This window comes from Amblyomma mixtum, chromosome 2, assembly GCF_055824585.1.
Source record: "Amblyomma mixtum isolate Tamu chromosome 2, ASM5582458v1, whole genome shotgun sequence".
Lineage (NCBI taxonomy): Eukaryota > Metazoa > Arthropoda > Arachnida > Ixodida > Ixodidae > Amblyomma > Amblyomma mixtum.
The window spans coordinates 58,321,937-58,337,793 of NC_143013.1; positions in this window are offsets into that span (position 1 = coordinate 58,321,937).

Sequence of the window (15,857 nt, forward strand, 5' to 3'; positions counted from 1 at the left end):
TTCTTCCTTTCTTTCTTTCTTTCTTTCTTTCTTTCTTTCTTTCTTTCCTTCTTTCTTTCTTTCCTTCTTTCTTTCTTTCTTTCTTTCTTTCTTTCTTTCCTTCTTTCTTTCTTCTTTCCTTCTTTCCTTCTTTCTTTCCTTCTTTCCTTCTTTCTTTCTTTCCTTCTTTCTTTCCTTCTTTCCTTCTTTCTTTCCTTCTTTCTTTCCTTCTTTCCTTCTTTCTTTCCTTCTTTCCTTCTTTCTTTCTTCCTTCCTTTCTTTCTTTCTTTCTTTCTTTCTTTCTCTCTTTCTTTCTTTCTTTCTTTTTTATTTGAGACAATTTGGTACAAACTGGCTCAGGAGGCAATAGCAAAAGGCCCTGATGGGGCCTGACTAGGCTATGCCCCCCTGACAGCACAAGCAGCACAAGTGTACATATGATTACACATCATAAGCAGACCAAAGTAAAACACATCAATACAGAATACGGAAACATACACACCGTCTTAGAAAAGGAAAATAACTTATTTGAACTGTAATAATACAAAAACATTTTCTTATGTAATGCATCAAGTTTATCAGTAAACAAAAATGTTGCACCAAACAAAAATTGATAATGTGAAATGCAATCCAGTGTGCATAAGTAATGGAATATGACCTATAGTACACGATGATAATACAACATAATACAGATTAAACGTCGCAGCGAAGTATTCAGGTCAGCAAACAGAGGGGATTGAAAATTGTGTTGAAATATTTCTTAATGAAATAAATTAGCGCGTTTTGAAGAGGGATTATAACCTTTGATAACTGTAAGTATGGCGTCCTTAGCCAGCTCATATTAATGACTGCTATAGAGGATGGCCGGCGCTCTTTTTACTTCCTTTTGTGATAATCCGTGTTCATAGAGCACAACATTACATTAATTTCTGCATAACCATGTGCTTCGACCGGGGCTAGAGATCTCCTCCCTGCCGGTCGCAAATATACTTTTTGGAGGGCGAGTTGACATATGATCAGCGTTAACACGGGGAGTAGAGAAAGGGTCAAAGCTTAGGAACAAGGAAGCAACTGTCATTTTGTTTGTCTCTCTCGTTCGTCACTGATTTTCGCGCCGTGCGAGCCCTTGTTGTATTTTATTTCTGCTTAGAAGTAATAAAGGTAAACTGGTGATGATTACAGACAATAATAATCGTAATATGCACTCTTAAGCTTTAACGGGGAGCCTCAGAAGAAGAATACTGAATAACAAAAATCTTACAATGTGCGACATTGGTAGGAAGCATTCTGCCATATAACACGACAAATTCCGGCACGACGTTAAGCAACGAAACAGCTTGACAGTCGCAAGGGGGGATTTAGGCGTGTATAGAAATAGAGAAACAAAAAAGCCATGGTTTTCTACTAAGATCAGACGAGAATGCAAATGTAGTAAAATCATTTAAGATTTGATAATTTAAGAATGATATTGATATAGTAATTATTACTGCACCCCAAAGAAACATGGCGAAACTATTGCAGATAAGTGTAATGAAAGAAATGTGTTTGTTGTGTTCCGCCTTTCTAATCTGTACCTTGTATCACTCCTATCTTGGTCCTGACCGGACCGATAGTATCTCTAATAAATAAATAAATAAATAAATAAATAAGAATTACAGTTGTAAATAGTAAAATAGCAAGAAGAGCCGCTTTTAACGGATGACAAAAGAAAAAGCCATGAAACAATTTCAAATTGCTAGAGCGCTGCTCAAAGATGCCGGAGGAATTTTCTCATCTTGCTTGCCCCTTTGGGCGTAGAATGCCGTACGACCTCTTCTTTACCCGCAGAACATACGTCTACTGACATATATGCATTCACAGCCATTTGAAATACCTAACAGTCTAGTCACAGAATATGGTAGAGAGAGGGTGTGGTAGATGGTCCTTGGTGATCACAAAATGAACAAGGGAGGGGAAAACCTCAGGTTGCTTGAGCCAACGTTTCGACAAGGGGACTTGTCTTCGTCTGGGGAAAGCGTTCATTATTGGCAGGGATTAAATAGGGCCTTCGCTCCGAGGAGGAAGGCCCCGGGGGTGGGGAAGGAAAGTGGTGTGAGAGGGGATGCGTGTCAGGAAGGGGTGGGAGGTGAATCTTGATTCGTTAAGCTGCAATAGTGGAAAAACTTATATCCCGAGGGTGTGCAATGAACAAAGGCTTTGAAGGGGCTGCGACGGGGGGTTGGCGCTGGGTGGACCTGAAAAACTCAGATAAGAGGATTAATAGACGATTAATAGGATTAATAGAGTCACAGAATAGACGACTATGCAGCGGTGGCTACTGTGGTTGCAGGCTACTGTTGCACAAGCGATCTACCTCCAGACATTTCAGCACTGAGAAAACGCTTGCTAATGAGCAAATCGGCGCTCCATAGCCCTCTTCTTCTGCGCGGCGCTTCTTTTGACGCTTGGAACATATGTCCACCAAGGGTCGGAACCACACTAAAATTAAGTTTAATTGTACAGAAGACAATTTAAAGGCTGAAATTATCACAGAAAGATTCTATCATGTCATCTTGAATTACCTCAGATGTAGATATCAAATCAGACCCTTCCACTACAGAATCTTTCATTGCCCACGTGCAGTCATGGGCAGCCGTACCATACCACACCAAATCATAGTATGCAATATCGTACCACACCATACCCAACAGAAAAGGTTACACCTGAATTCACATTTGGACTAGTGTTGTTTCCGGGAACGGTATTCGCATTTAGAAAGTATTTATGTTGTTATTCGCAGTACTGAAAAGCATATGGAATATAAAGAGTCCATAATGTACAGTCTTTGTCAAAAGTAACCAGGCTGTATGGTTTGCTGCTAGCTCGTACAGTGGAGCCCTTACAGCTTCCCTGAAGCTGAAATGGTCGTTAAAGGTAAGGACTGGGGGTCTTCTTACCTGCCAACACCTTTCGAGCTTTAGGAAAGCCACAGGGGCTCCACTATACAAGCTAGAAGCAAACCATGCAGCCTGGTTACTTTTGACAAAGACTGTACTTTCCATGAACACGGCAGTGGCTCAGCGGTTATCGCGTTCGGCTGCCGAGGATGACTTCGCAAGTGGAAATCCTGGCCGTGTCGGTCGCATTTCTATGGTCGTTCACGGCGAAAGATGCAGTCGCTCTATGCAATGTCAGTACGTGTAAGAGAAACAAAAGTGTTTGAAACGAAGCGTTCCAATGCGGCGACTCCTTCATCCCACTTCGTTTCACCACCTCCTTCATCTCTTCTCGCACGACGCGTTTCTGGTATCCGTCCTGAGTTGAACAGTTACAGCACCTTAGCTTTGATTACAACGTAATTTATTATCATTGAGTATTTTTGTGTTAACAATAGCGCAAATTTTGGAACTGCGCAACAATGCCGCGAAGGTGGCGCATGTAAATGCAAATGAAAATATCTTCACACACACTAAAATTAGCACGGTAAGGGCCCCGCCAGGCAGAAACTATGGCAGGGACTCACGAGGTTCTCTGCCAATCATTCGAAGAATTAAGTGTCCTTTTTTCATGTTCCGATCAGCTGTCGGGAGCAAGGTGATCGCTGCGAGAATCAAGGGTCTAGAGTCCCGTGATACAAATTCTCGAATCGCAAACTTCATTTTGGGGAAATTGCCTGTGATATCTACAACAGCGAAAATAAAGCGGTAGTCGTTCTTTAAGCCAGAGCTTCCACTGTGGTGGGGAAAGGCTGTGCCACGCTTTTACAAATGTAAATGTAGCCTACTTCTGTCATAAGATATTTTCACCAGAATTCATTTCCACATACCAGCAACACGCCTACAGTATTACGTTTAGGAAAGGCATAGTCTAGGGTGATGCCAATCTGGTTGCGTCAGTCGTTCAAGATAGAACATGTATAAAATTTTTGGGACTATTTTCTGCACTGTACAGACGGTAGCATTTGTAGTATCATAGAAAAAAGCAAACCATGTCCCTGTTGTGTATCCACATCGTGAGCAGACGTTGATATCCCTCGTGTATGTCTACCTGCATAATCCATCCAAGAGTAGAACCGCCACAATGAATCGGTGATTATGGCGCCTGTCTGCTGACCCGAAAGACGTGGGTTCGATCCTGGCCGCGGCGGTCGAATTTCAATGCAGGAGAAATTATACAGGCTCGTGTACTGCGTGATGTCAGTTCACGTTAAGGAACCCCAGGCAGTCAAATATTCCGGAGCCCTTCACTACGGCGTCTCTCAAAGCCGGAGCTGCTTTGGGACAACCCATATAAACCACAAACGAAATCATCTTAGAAGAAGGGCTACAAGCTAAGAAAAAACAAGGAGCACCAAGCTAGTTTCTCTGGCTCTGCTGTGATGCACAGCCAGGCATGGACATTATAACCACGTGCCGTGCGTGGGTGGGATGATATGGAAGGCTTAGCCGCGTGTATTTACATCCAGGTGTGTGGTGTTATTTCGTCGTGAACCTTATGTACCGCTGATGCGTATTGGAGAGTTCTTCCCTCCGAGTGCTACTTTCCAAATAGCTACCTTCCGCACACCTAATCTACACCTTTAAATGTTCACCCTCCGCCCCCTCCCCAACTCGCATGCAATAACTAAACACTGCGACTGGTATCAATATTACCGCCCCCCCCCCCTCCGCTTTGTCTCTGGAATTTGGGATACCACAAGAACAGCCACTCACAAACATTTTCTTTAAGAAGTGCAACCTGGATAAAGGATTGTTGATTTTATATTACTTATTCTATTCCGGGCTTCTAAGAATTATGCTGCTCAGGTCACAAAAAATGTCACGTTTAAAAGTAATCGCAATCTGCGCCCACATGTAAACTTGCGTGCTTTTATTTGCACTGCCCTGTGTAATTCACTCAAGCGTGAAAAACCACAAGAAGGTTCCGTTACCAACCACGAAACACTGCGACTAAGTAAGTGCGACTAATACATCGTCATTGCCGTAAAACATGCGTCGTCCAGCCTTGACTTCAATTACGAATAACAGAGGGAGCACATGCACAGTTCTGCCTGGAAGCAGTGCGCATTAGTGTTATGTGAGACGAATCCAAGACCTTAACAAGGCCACAGTGTTCCCCTTTCCGCATTTATGATATCAAGTCGTTCTGCTTCTGCATTTTTTATTTGGGTTCCTGAGTCTTGCGAAAGACACTGCAAGAGCAATAAATTCCGAAAGCAATACTCTAACTTGTAATGTCGCGTTCAGCGAACCACATTAATCAAATACAGCGACCAAATGCTGCCAGCTGCCGCTCAGAAGAGAGTGTGTCGATCGATTTGCCAGCAGTTCAAGAGGAAAGGGAGGAGTGATTAATGTAGTGTGTGCAAAGCTTCTGTGAATAACCGGCCAAGCTGCGAACAATAGTGAGGCTTTGTAGCAGGGTGTTCTAGCGTTCCAGACCTCTACGTCGCTAATAGTAGTACGCTTTCAGTGGTTAATGCGCCAAGCTTCTCAGCTTGGTTGGTTGGTTTATGGGGTTTAACGTCCCAAAGCGACTCAGGCTCTGAGAGACGCCGTAGTGGAGGGCTCCGGAAATTTCGACCACCTGGGGTTCTTTAACGTGCACTGACATCGCACAGTACACGGGCCTCTAGAATTTCTCCTCCAAAGAAATTCAATCGCCACGGCCGGGATCGAACCCGCGTCTTTCAGGTGAGCAGCCGAGCACAATAACCACTGAGCCACCGCGGCGGCCTTCTCAGCTTAGGTGCAGCATTTTTTTTTCTTCCTTACAGCGTGAAAGAGTGCCTTGAAGAGAAGTTTATTGGACTGATTATTCATACAAAGGGACCATAGTCCCTCACAAAGACAAAAACAACAAGGCAGCGACTAGTGTCGCTCGGTACAAACAAGCTATGAAACAAGAACACGACGGCGACTGCTGTCCCTGTTCACACAAAATCATTCAAATCACAGAATGTTCAAAGGGTCCATAATGTCCAGGCATCGCGGGGGGAAGCACGCTCACTAAATACGATGAACGTGCACCGACACCGCGCACCACACACTCAATACGGCAGGAGCCGCTGCTTTTGAAAAGCGCGAGTCTGCAGCCGTACGTGTCCACCCTGAAAGGAAATTCAGCGTAGACCACGTGGACACACCAATGCGTAATGGCTAGTAATCAGGTGCTGCGCAAAATGTCGAGCCCACGCACTCCTGAGGCATTGCAAAATTTCGCTTTTGCGTGCTTTCCGCGCGCACCCTTGAAATTCCAAGTCTGATGAAACGTGCGCGTCTATGAACATTAGCCCGATGAGAGATTTCAACGCGTTGCTGCAGTTTAAAGTTTATAGGGAAGCTAGTGTAATGTGCTTGTGAAATTAATAACTATCCGCCCCGGCATAACGACCGTAAATTGTGGCGGGAGTGTTATTCACGTGGCGATTATTCAAGGTCTCCCACTGACATTATGTGCGAAGCTTTGCAGTGCACCAACAAGTGTGGCAGTAATTATTGTTGACCTGAAGCATTATTTGGGATCTGTGAATTACCAAATTCTTAGGTGTGTAAACCCCATCTTTCAAATAAAAACAAATAAAGGGTGCAGTGTACAGAAACGAAATTGAATTCACTAGATACTACTTCATCAAGCTTCAACCGACATAAAGGGAAAGCTCACTGAATGATTCTTTAATGGGAACTCAGAACATAAGGAATTTTTTTTACGAAGCTGCGTAAATATCATGTATTGAAATGATTCGTAACGGCCTTCATTTTTGTAATACTGAAAACTCCGCGCACGATTGATGTACAGTGCCATCAACTCTTTGGTGTATACGTGGGGCAACGCTAGTGGGATCGCCACTGCATCCTTCACGGCCGCGAGTCGAGAAGCGTGATGCAGGCTAGGAGGGACTTTCATGTGGTGCTTCGCGTCGTCGACTACTTCGCTTCGATGTGCGACGAAGACGGTCGCACTGGCGCTCTGGGGAGCGAGGCCATGCGCTCGCTTGTTTACTTTAAGAGTATAAGACCCTGTACCTATCAATCGTTATCAAATGCTATAAATTTCTGTTAAACATGGTCATCGTGTATTGACATTCAAAGCAGAAAACATTCGCCACTCAGAAAAAAAAAGTCACTGTGCCGTTACAAGGAACGCGATTGCCGTCTAGCTTTAATTGCACGTACGAGTTTCGAAAGTCGCCGACTAACACAGCAGCAGTTCAGTCTGCAATTTAGGACAACAAGTGTATCAGAATAAATAGGATATTGTATTTTGTAAAAGTAGGGCGCTCCAAAAGTTGGCATGGTGAGCAAGTTTGGCCGAAAATAATTGCTCCACGCCTGCTGAAATGAAGCATTCCGACTCGAAACCAGTCTGTTATTGGTAAAAAGTTCCATGCAGTGAAAGCTACAGTGTTTAAACTCAAGAAACCTGAACTCAATTGCAATCAGAGGCAATCGCCTGCCGGTGGGTAATTTCGAAAGCTTCCTTTACCTGCAATATTTTGTTGAAGTCACATGCGTTCAAATGCGAATCGTCTGTATCAGCAGTGGCGTTTTGTTATGCGCTCTTCAGAGCACGAAGTATATGTCTTCCACCTTCTGTTTTCACAGTATTCTAATATGCCTGTCTAGTCGGCTCGCAACAATGCCATTCCTTGTCTTCCTATTGTCTTTTTACTGTAGCACATACTGTAACCAAGCGCTTGGCAGGTGAGCAGGGTCTTGTTAGCTACACGCGGAGAGTTAATGAAGTGTTCGCTGCTGTCAACTGTGTAATAGTGAGACGAATTTTATTAGCTGGGCATTCTCTTGACGAAAAATTTGTATATTGCTTCAATACTTAACAGGAGGAGTTGTAGAGAAAAAGTACGAACCAAAGCGTTCTGGCGTGTTTCCTACTTTTTTCCTGCGCATTACGGTGACGTATATTATCCTCGACAAATTTTTCAAATCACGTATCTCTGTAAAAATATCTTGACAATACGGGTAAGGCATATGCTGGAGGTGATTAGGTGCTTGAAGAGAAGCGATACAATAAATCACACTTCCGTTCTGTTCCACATCAGCCAGTTCCATTTTAATTCTATTCTTGAAGATGTGGAAACTGCTCCACTCGCTCTGATATTGCGAACTTGCTATAAACTTCGATACTTCCAGACTCACGTGAGCTTGAGATGAGCTGCTTCGCCACTCCTGGCTCTCCTCGCCTGCTTTCGCAGGTGAGCTCGGTCTGGAGGAGCCCATCAAAGCCCTAGAAAAATGGAAAGGCGTTTCGACAATACACGCACGCTTAGACAACGACATTGAGAGCAACGATTCCGATGCAACTGCCATGCGAAAACATGTGCGGGTTGGCCTGAGGGCGAGCGGGGAAAGCGTGTTCGCAATCGAGGAGCCGCTGTTCGAGGAACCCTCGCTTCCCGCCGGGGACGTCTTTGGGGCGGAGGAACCAGCGGCAGCCGCTAACAGCGCTGAGACTTCACCGCTGCCGGACACTGAAGAGCCGAGCAGTGCGACGCGCAAAGAGTGCTTTTCAGGTGAGGCACTCTCAGAATTCGAACGAATGTGCGTCATTTTACTTCAACTCAAATGTTGTCATAGAACCTCACAGTCAGCAACAAAAGAAGGCGGGCCACGAAGGGGCCGGCCTTAGGTTCAGAGCGCCTTATGGAACCAGGCTAAAGCTATCAAGACATTCGTTGGCGTATGCTCATCCCTTTGTGCTTTCAACCTGCGTGCTTGCTAGGTACCCGTGATCCCGCTAGCGAGAGGCAGGGAACAGGGCCCTGGACGTAAGACTTGGAGCAGCTCCGTCATTCTCGGCGATCAACAAGCGCAGCATGGATATTGTTTTTTCATTACGCCTTACGTTTATTGTTACAATTAGGTTTTAATTAGGTTGCTTGTAAGAAGAGGACGTTTATTCGCTAAGAAGATTGAGAATTCAGAAGGGCAGGCACAACAAATAGAAAAACTAATATTCACAAGCGGATAAACGAGTCAGCGTTTTCTACATATGATGTGCAATATGCAGGCCGCTTATATATAAAAATACAAATTGCCTAAGGTAACTTGACGACATGAAAGTTACATGAGCGCATTTAGGCGCTGAGAGAGGCTTGAAACTTAAGCGAACTTGAAATTCAAAACTGATAGGCAGCTGCTGATGAGCAGGTGAGTACAGTGCAAACAAGTACTTATAACGAGGTTTGCTTGATTGCTTCCCTCTCAGATTTACTGTTCGAGCTTTAGTTCTCAGAGAAGAGTTCGCTTGATGTCGGCATAGAAAAAGGGAATCTGAGAACTACACAAAACTAAAAAATTAACCGCTTTTGCAGGAAGTTGGAGCTCAATATACAGGTTCCTAATTTCCACCAACACTTTATCTCGTTATCTGCTTTTGTTATCGTGCTGTTTTAGTTCTTTTTCAAGAAGCCTGAAATACATCCCGGGTGCACTATCGCAGGCCGGTGCTCAATTATCACTACGGAGCCGAACTCTTGGACCAAGGAGATGGCACAGCAAGAGCAACGGGCTCTGACCTCAACATCGGATATGTTCGAAGATAACTCGTTCCGCGATGCATGGTTCGCCCTTGCGAGCCCCTACAAAGCCCCCGAGACAGATGAAGAATCCGGCAGCTTCCTCGACAAATCATTGCTGAGGTACCTGCGTGCCAGGAGGACGACCCGGCTTGTAACTGTTCCAAGTAAGTGTTGGGCTTACTGCCTTCCTGGCATGTTCGATGCACCCACGTTCTTCCAGTCCCGTATGTGGGCAATAATTTAGCTGTGCTTCCGCGTTGTGTACTACGTGCAAAGAGAAAGCATGCTCGATTGCATGACGCTGTGTTTGGCTAGCACGACCAACCTCAATCATTCGCAGGCGTCTAGAGTTGCTTTGTGCTGTGTATTGCTTCAAGCAATAATCTTAGCCGAACCTGGTTGGGTTTGGTTTATTGGGGTTTAACGTCCCAAAGCGACTGAGGCTATGAGAGACGCCGTAGTGAAGGGCTCCGGAAATTTCGACCACCTGGGGTTCTTTAACGTGCACTGACATCGCACAGTACACGGGCCTCTAGAATTTGGCCTCCATAGAAATTCAACCGCCGCGGCCGGGATCGAACCCGCGGCGGCTGAATTTCTATAGAGGCGAAATTCTAGAGGCCCCGAAAGGAATAAAATTGGCCTTGTTTCTGTAGAAGTCGCGGAAGAGTTAAGAGGAGTGTTGGATGCTTAACGCTGCGTAATGACGTGACATACATGGTACGCCGAAACACTTGTTTTTGCCTGCATATTGCACAGAAATGGGTAAGTATATGATAACCACCACTACTAAGCACTGCTACAGAAAAACCCGCCCTCTGCTGTCAAACTCTTGGTGCTACTTTAATGCATCTTCCACATCCCACGGAGAGTACCGGGTCTGTAGAGAACTGGAATGATCGTTAGGAATAGATATACACAAGGTAACAGTCGATATTGGATGATGCTCAACAAAAATCACCTAGAGGAATAAAGTGTTCACTGGTTGTTCCTTATTTTCGTATACCATCCCACCCTGGCGCTTGCATTACTTAAATTGTGGAACACACCCTGCACAGAGAGCACTTGTAAGGTGTACACTCGAAGGCAAGACAAAGCTACCTTCCTTGCTGCATGTCTGCTTCTTCAATCAATGTTTTCAATGCTTGGGTAATCCGTGCGCAGGTACAAGGGCTACAACCGTAAAAGAGCTGTGGGGCCTACGTAAACAATTCGGCATCGCTGAGACAAGAACCAAAGCGACCACAACGAGAAGCAGGCGTCGACACGATAAGCTAGCTGCCATGATGGCGGTAGCTTCAAACACTACGTTGCATATAGCCCAATCGGAAGTCGTGCCACGGCAGCCTCAAGTTGGGCCCCGATCCTTCACCGATGCACCGCAGTCCACCGCACTTGTTCCAAGCGTTCAGAAAAAGAGCCGGGTCCCGGACAAGAACGCTTGGGTTCGAGCCCTCGACGTGCCTACTGTCGATGCTCGGACCCACGTGATACTCTATTAGCCTACACTCGATTTTTTTCGCTTAATTAAGCACATGACAGATGGCACGCTGAAAATGAGGAGATAATGCAACATAAGGCATCCACTTGTTTAGCGTGAGGTCATAATTTCCCTTACTGAGATACTCTACTCCTGGGTAACCCCGTCCATCTACTATTTTTTTTTCTTCTGTCGTTTCCGAAGACAACAACGACCTTTTTGTGCTTTTCGACGTAATGCTCAATTGAATCAAATTCCTCTTGCTTGGATGTATGTAATCTATAAGAGCTTTCGACGAATACGTCGCAATTTTCAGCCACTGCATAATCGGGATCTCTTAAAAAAGCATAATATAGTACGAAAGCACTCATGATGAAAAACAGTGTTTGTCATGTTTTCGGCAATTTATATGGTGCCCAACATTCAGGAAAAAAATTTCGAATATTGAAAGAGTGGAAGATACCGCCGACAGCAAGCTTAAAGCGAACGCTCGAGTGCGCGTCCGCCACTGACACTAGAACCGCTGTGCGCTGGGTCTGCGAACATGCTGCACGTTGTATTTGCGGCGATTGGAGACAGCTGGTGTCCTGCTCCCACCCTAAGGTTGTCTGAGACCGAGCGGCGATCGCCAGCGGCGTTAATGGAAGACACGCGCTCAAGCGTTCGTGTTAAGCATGCTGCCGGTGGTACTGCTATAGAAATATCGAAGGTAACGATCCATTCGGGCGAAGCGTAGTAAAATCTTTTTAATGTTTTTCCATCGCTCGCATCGGGCAGTTCCGACTCCCATAAAAAATGAACAGGGAGCGTGTTTACCAATAGCAAAAAACATTAATAGCAAAAAATGCCAGCCTGCCGGTGGGAGAGATGCGGATGCATTGATTTTTAAAGTGAAATTTTACAGTCATGGACAATTCTGCGAGATGCGGGAGCGCCGTGTTGAAGCTGCATCTGCGCCACTAGGCGCCGCAGTGGCCGCGTAGAGGTTGTGCTGGCCGATGACTAGGCGTATGCGCGTCCGATATGCGCCCACTCGCGTGCCTGATAGCTCGTTTCGGCTGGGTACGTGCTTTTTCAGAGCTTGGCCATGGGCGGCCGCGTTTCGCCGCTCGAGCTTCAAAGTGTCACTCTGCGTGCGGTTACTCTGCGGATAAGACCCGCGATTAGTTGTGTTTGCTTGTCTAGAAGTTCTAGAGTGAATGTTGCATCCGAAGTGTCCTGTATAATGAGTCGAAGGAGGCTGAGTATGTTGACCAATGGAATGCGGTCGTCGCACATTTGGAGGTGTATGTGTGGATCCCGAGGAAGTGACCTCCTCATGAGCAGTTTCGATTTTAGCGGTGAGAAGTTTAGGTCCACATTGGCAGGGGTCAAGGTGATATCGAATATGAATTGCTGTGCCTCTTGCGCTTCCCCTATGGAGCCTTCAGTCGTCCATAAGGTGATGTTGTCGGGGTATATTGCGGCGTGGAGGTCCGGTAAGTTGGTGAGTTGTATGGGCTGCGGAGCTAGGGCTACACTACATAGAAGGGGGAGATAACGGCTATGAGTGCCCCGGTTAGGGAGGGAGAATTCAAATGATAATATAATGCCGAGTTAATCTGGGCGGTCGCTTGCGTTAAGTAGGCTTGGATGTAGTGCCATATGCGTGCCCCATAGCCGGGGATGTCCATGGTGCGAAGGATATGGCCGTGGCTAATATTGTCGAAGACTTTTTGTGTGTCCAGGGCGAGAATTGTGCATGTGCTGGCTGTGTGCTTCTTGGTGTAGAATAGTTTCCTTCAGACATAGGAGAGCAGACAGATGGGACGACAGCCGAATTGGTTGCTGAATAGGAATCTCGAGGCTTCTAGAAATGGTTGCAGTCTGTTGAGGACGATATGTTCCAAGGGAAGCAGGGGGTAGTAAAATAGGGGCTGAGGGCCTCGGGCGAGCAAAGGTGGACCAGTATCCCTGCAGGTATGTCCTACCCTCCCTAGCTTACCCCAATTGCCCCAAACCTGAGCTCATCTGGAACACTCCCTTTTATCATTCGCGCGGTCATTAACTCCCCTAATCACCATGCCCTTTTAGCATTTTATTGGTCCTCTCAGAAGAATATAAATAACAACATAAAAGAAAGACAGAAGGGTCCCGGACCAGCATCTCTTTGCCAGTCTTAAAGTGAATTGATGACAACGGAAAAGAAGCTAAATGTACAAAATGGAAACAAATAAAACCAAAAACCAAAAAAGGAAAACCAAAGTCGCAGCACAGTCAAAGTGTCAGTCTTTCCCTCTCCTACGTTGCGGTCCTGGCTAGACTCTTACCAGCTGATGAATAAGACGGCTTTTCTGACCTTGGCGCAGGATATGCTCGAGGCTTAATTCTATGTCGCAATAAGATCCGTTTTATCTGTATCTACGTATATGCTATAAGTTTTTAATTACTAATTGAAGCTACCCCAGCGCGGCCGTCGGGCTCCAGAGTAAAAACCTTATACTTGCCTTTATAACGGCATGAAGTGCCGGAACGGGGAGATTGGAATAAAGAGATTAGTTACTTATTACCATCTACTCAAGTGCAACCTTAGGGGTACGATAAAAGCAGTATAGCTTTGCTTTGTAGCCTTATGGCTGCGCTTGAGAGGGTGGTAATGAGTTATGTAATTCATTACCTTACTTTTCCTTTAGAAATTTGCATGCTGGAAAAGTGTAAACATTTTACACGGCCCTCAGTTCCTTACCGAATACATTGTTCACTTTACTGAATAGAAAATGCAGTCGTGGCAGCTGCCTACGGCTCGGTCATTCAGACATTTCTTCAGTGCTTTGTAGAGAGTGGGATATTTTCTTACGTTTGCAGGTGTTTATTCTAGAAACGGCCAGAGATACGTCAATGCCGTCTCTGGACTTACATGGCACATCATGGCCGACACTATGTACGCGGTAGAGCTCCATTATTAAACGGTTACGAGCGAAAATAGCCAAACAATTTAACGGTTGTTTTAGGCCGCAAGGTTACATTTTGGAACTGAAGTTCAAAAACCGCCGAAGACATACGCAGATTATCATTTTCTCAGGAATCTTTGAGGTTCAAAATATCGAGTGTCAGAAATATTTTTGAGACCTCTACTTGTTGACTTTCTCGTGTTGGACATTAATAGAATGGTGCCGGTCGCATTTATAAATCAGCAAATACAAACGCAGGTTTGTGTAGTCTGTGATGTTTAAGAGGTTAACATGGTTTCGAAGACGATACCATGCGTGGCGACGTCATTTTCGAGCTGCCTGGACCATCTGCAGTGAAAGAAAGGGAGATGAAGCGTTAGTTGCGTTGCGTGTGGCTGAACTTATTCTTCGTGCTTGAGGATAACCGGAAAGCGTACACTATACAGGGGTTGCACTCGAAGGCGAACTACGAACAAGAAAAACATGGCTGTGGCTTAACGCAGTTATGCCCGAATGTGCGTAGCGAGAGGTACCGTTAATTTTATTTAGTTTGGATATCTCTACGGCTACATCTTTATCGTTTAGCTTGGTACGTCAAGTGTTTTGGATTTGTTGTTAGCTATCGTTAAGTTATGGTTACATTAAAAACTAGTCTGTGTTAAAGTGTAACGCATTTATTTTCTCAGTCTCCATCTTGTTTTTTCTCAGTTGCCACAAAGATGAAGTAGCAAGCAGCTGTCTCAATGGCTCCGACAGAGTACTTTGAGGCCAAGGTTTTTTTCGTTTTTGTTTATTTTTGTTTTTTATTGTTCTTGTTCTTGTTTCTGTTTGTTTGCTCGTTCTTCCTCCGTCTCCTCGGCTCGCTGCCTCTTCTTGGTTTCGTTCCGACGACGAAGCCTGGCTTCTTTCAGTCTCTGTCTCACTTTCCATATCTGCCGACGAATCCCACCGAGCCGCCCCTTCGATGTATGCGATGCAACGCCGGCTCCTCCGCTGTTGACGCAACGCGGTTTCACCGGCTCTTCCTCTGACGTCATGCCAGATGGCGCGGCGAGTGGCGCTCCCAGCTGCGGCAGCTTCTAGGCTACGGCTCAGCTCGCGGCGTAGCCACCGGCCACAGCGAAGCGGCGAGAATACGGCCAATATAGCTCTCGCTACAATAAACGCTTTCTCTCTGCACTCGGTACTGGCGCTTTCACCTCGTTTGATTGACAGTGCCTCATCCCACAAATTTAGTGCCGCTGCTCTTGGAGACAAGCTCGCTTATTCTCGTGGAGGGATACGCATCTCCATGAACAAATTTAGCCGTGGATAGTCGATGAACGAGTGCCAAATACAATCTTTTTCGCAACCCTCAGGGGCTTGAAGGGCGGCACATGAGATTAGCATCGAATGCCTCAGGGGTCTCCTGATAGATTGTCTTTTTGCATCACTGAGAGCCCTACTTGGCGCATGGGTGAGGGCCAGAGAGAGAGAAAGGGGACCCATTGCCTTGAGGAGGCGAGTGCAGCATCGATCCCCATCACAAACGTCTGCGACAATCCCTGCGTACCTCCATTCCTCGAAACACATGCTAATGTAGAACAATCCCTTTTCTGCTGCCTTGAGGCCCTTCAATGTCCCTATTATACTTAGCCCCCTGCCCCAACGAGGCTTGCCTGGCTAGACTGGAGCAGCTTACGGTCAAGATGGCTTTGGGGACACTGGCGTAGATGATCCTCGGCTCTTAATTGTACCTTAAAACTAAGTTATTACACCATGTTTCTCTGAAATAAGAATTTACTGCTCATTAGAATTCATCCAAGTACAGACAAAGAGCTACAAAATAAAGCTTTAGAGCTTTCCTTTGCAGCCCTATGGAATCTGCTAAAGAGGACAACTAAAGTTAAGGATTCATAACTCGTTAGAATCCAATAAACTGCAGCCATACAGTTACGGACAAATAGCTCCA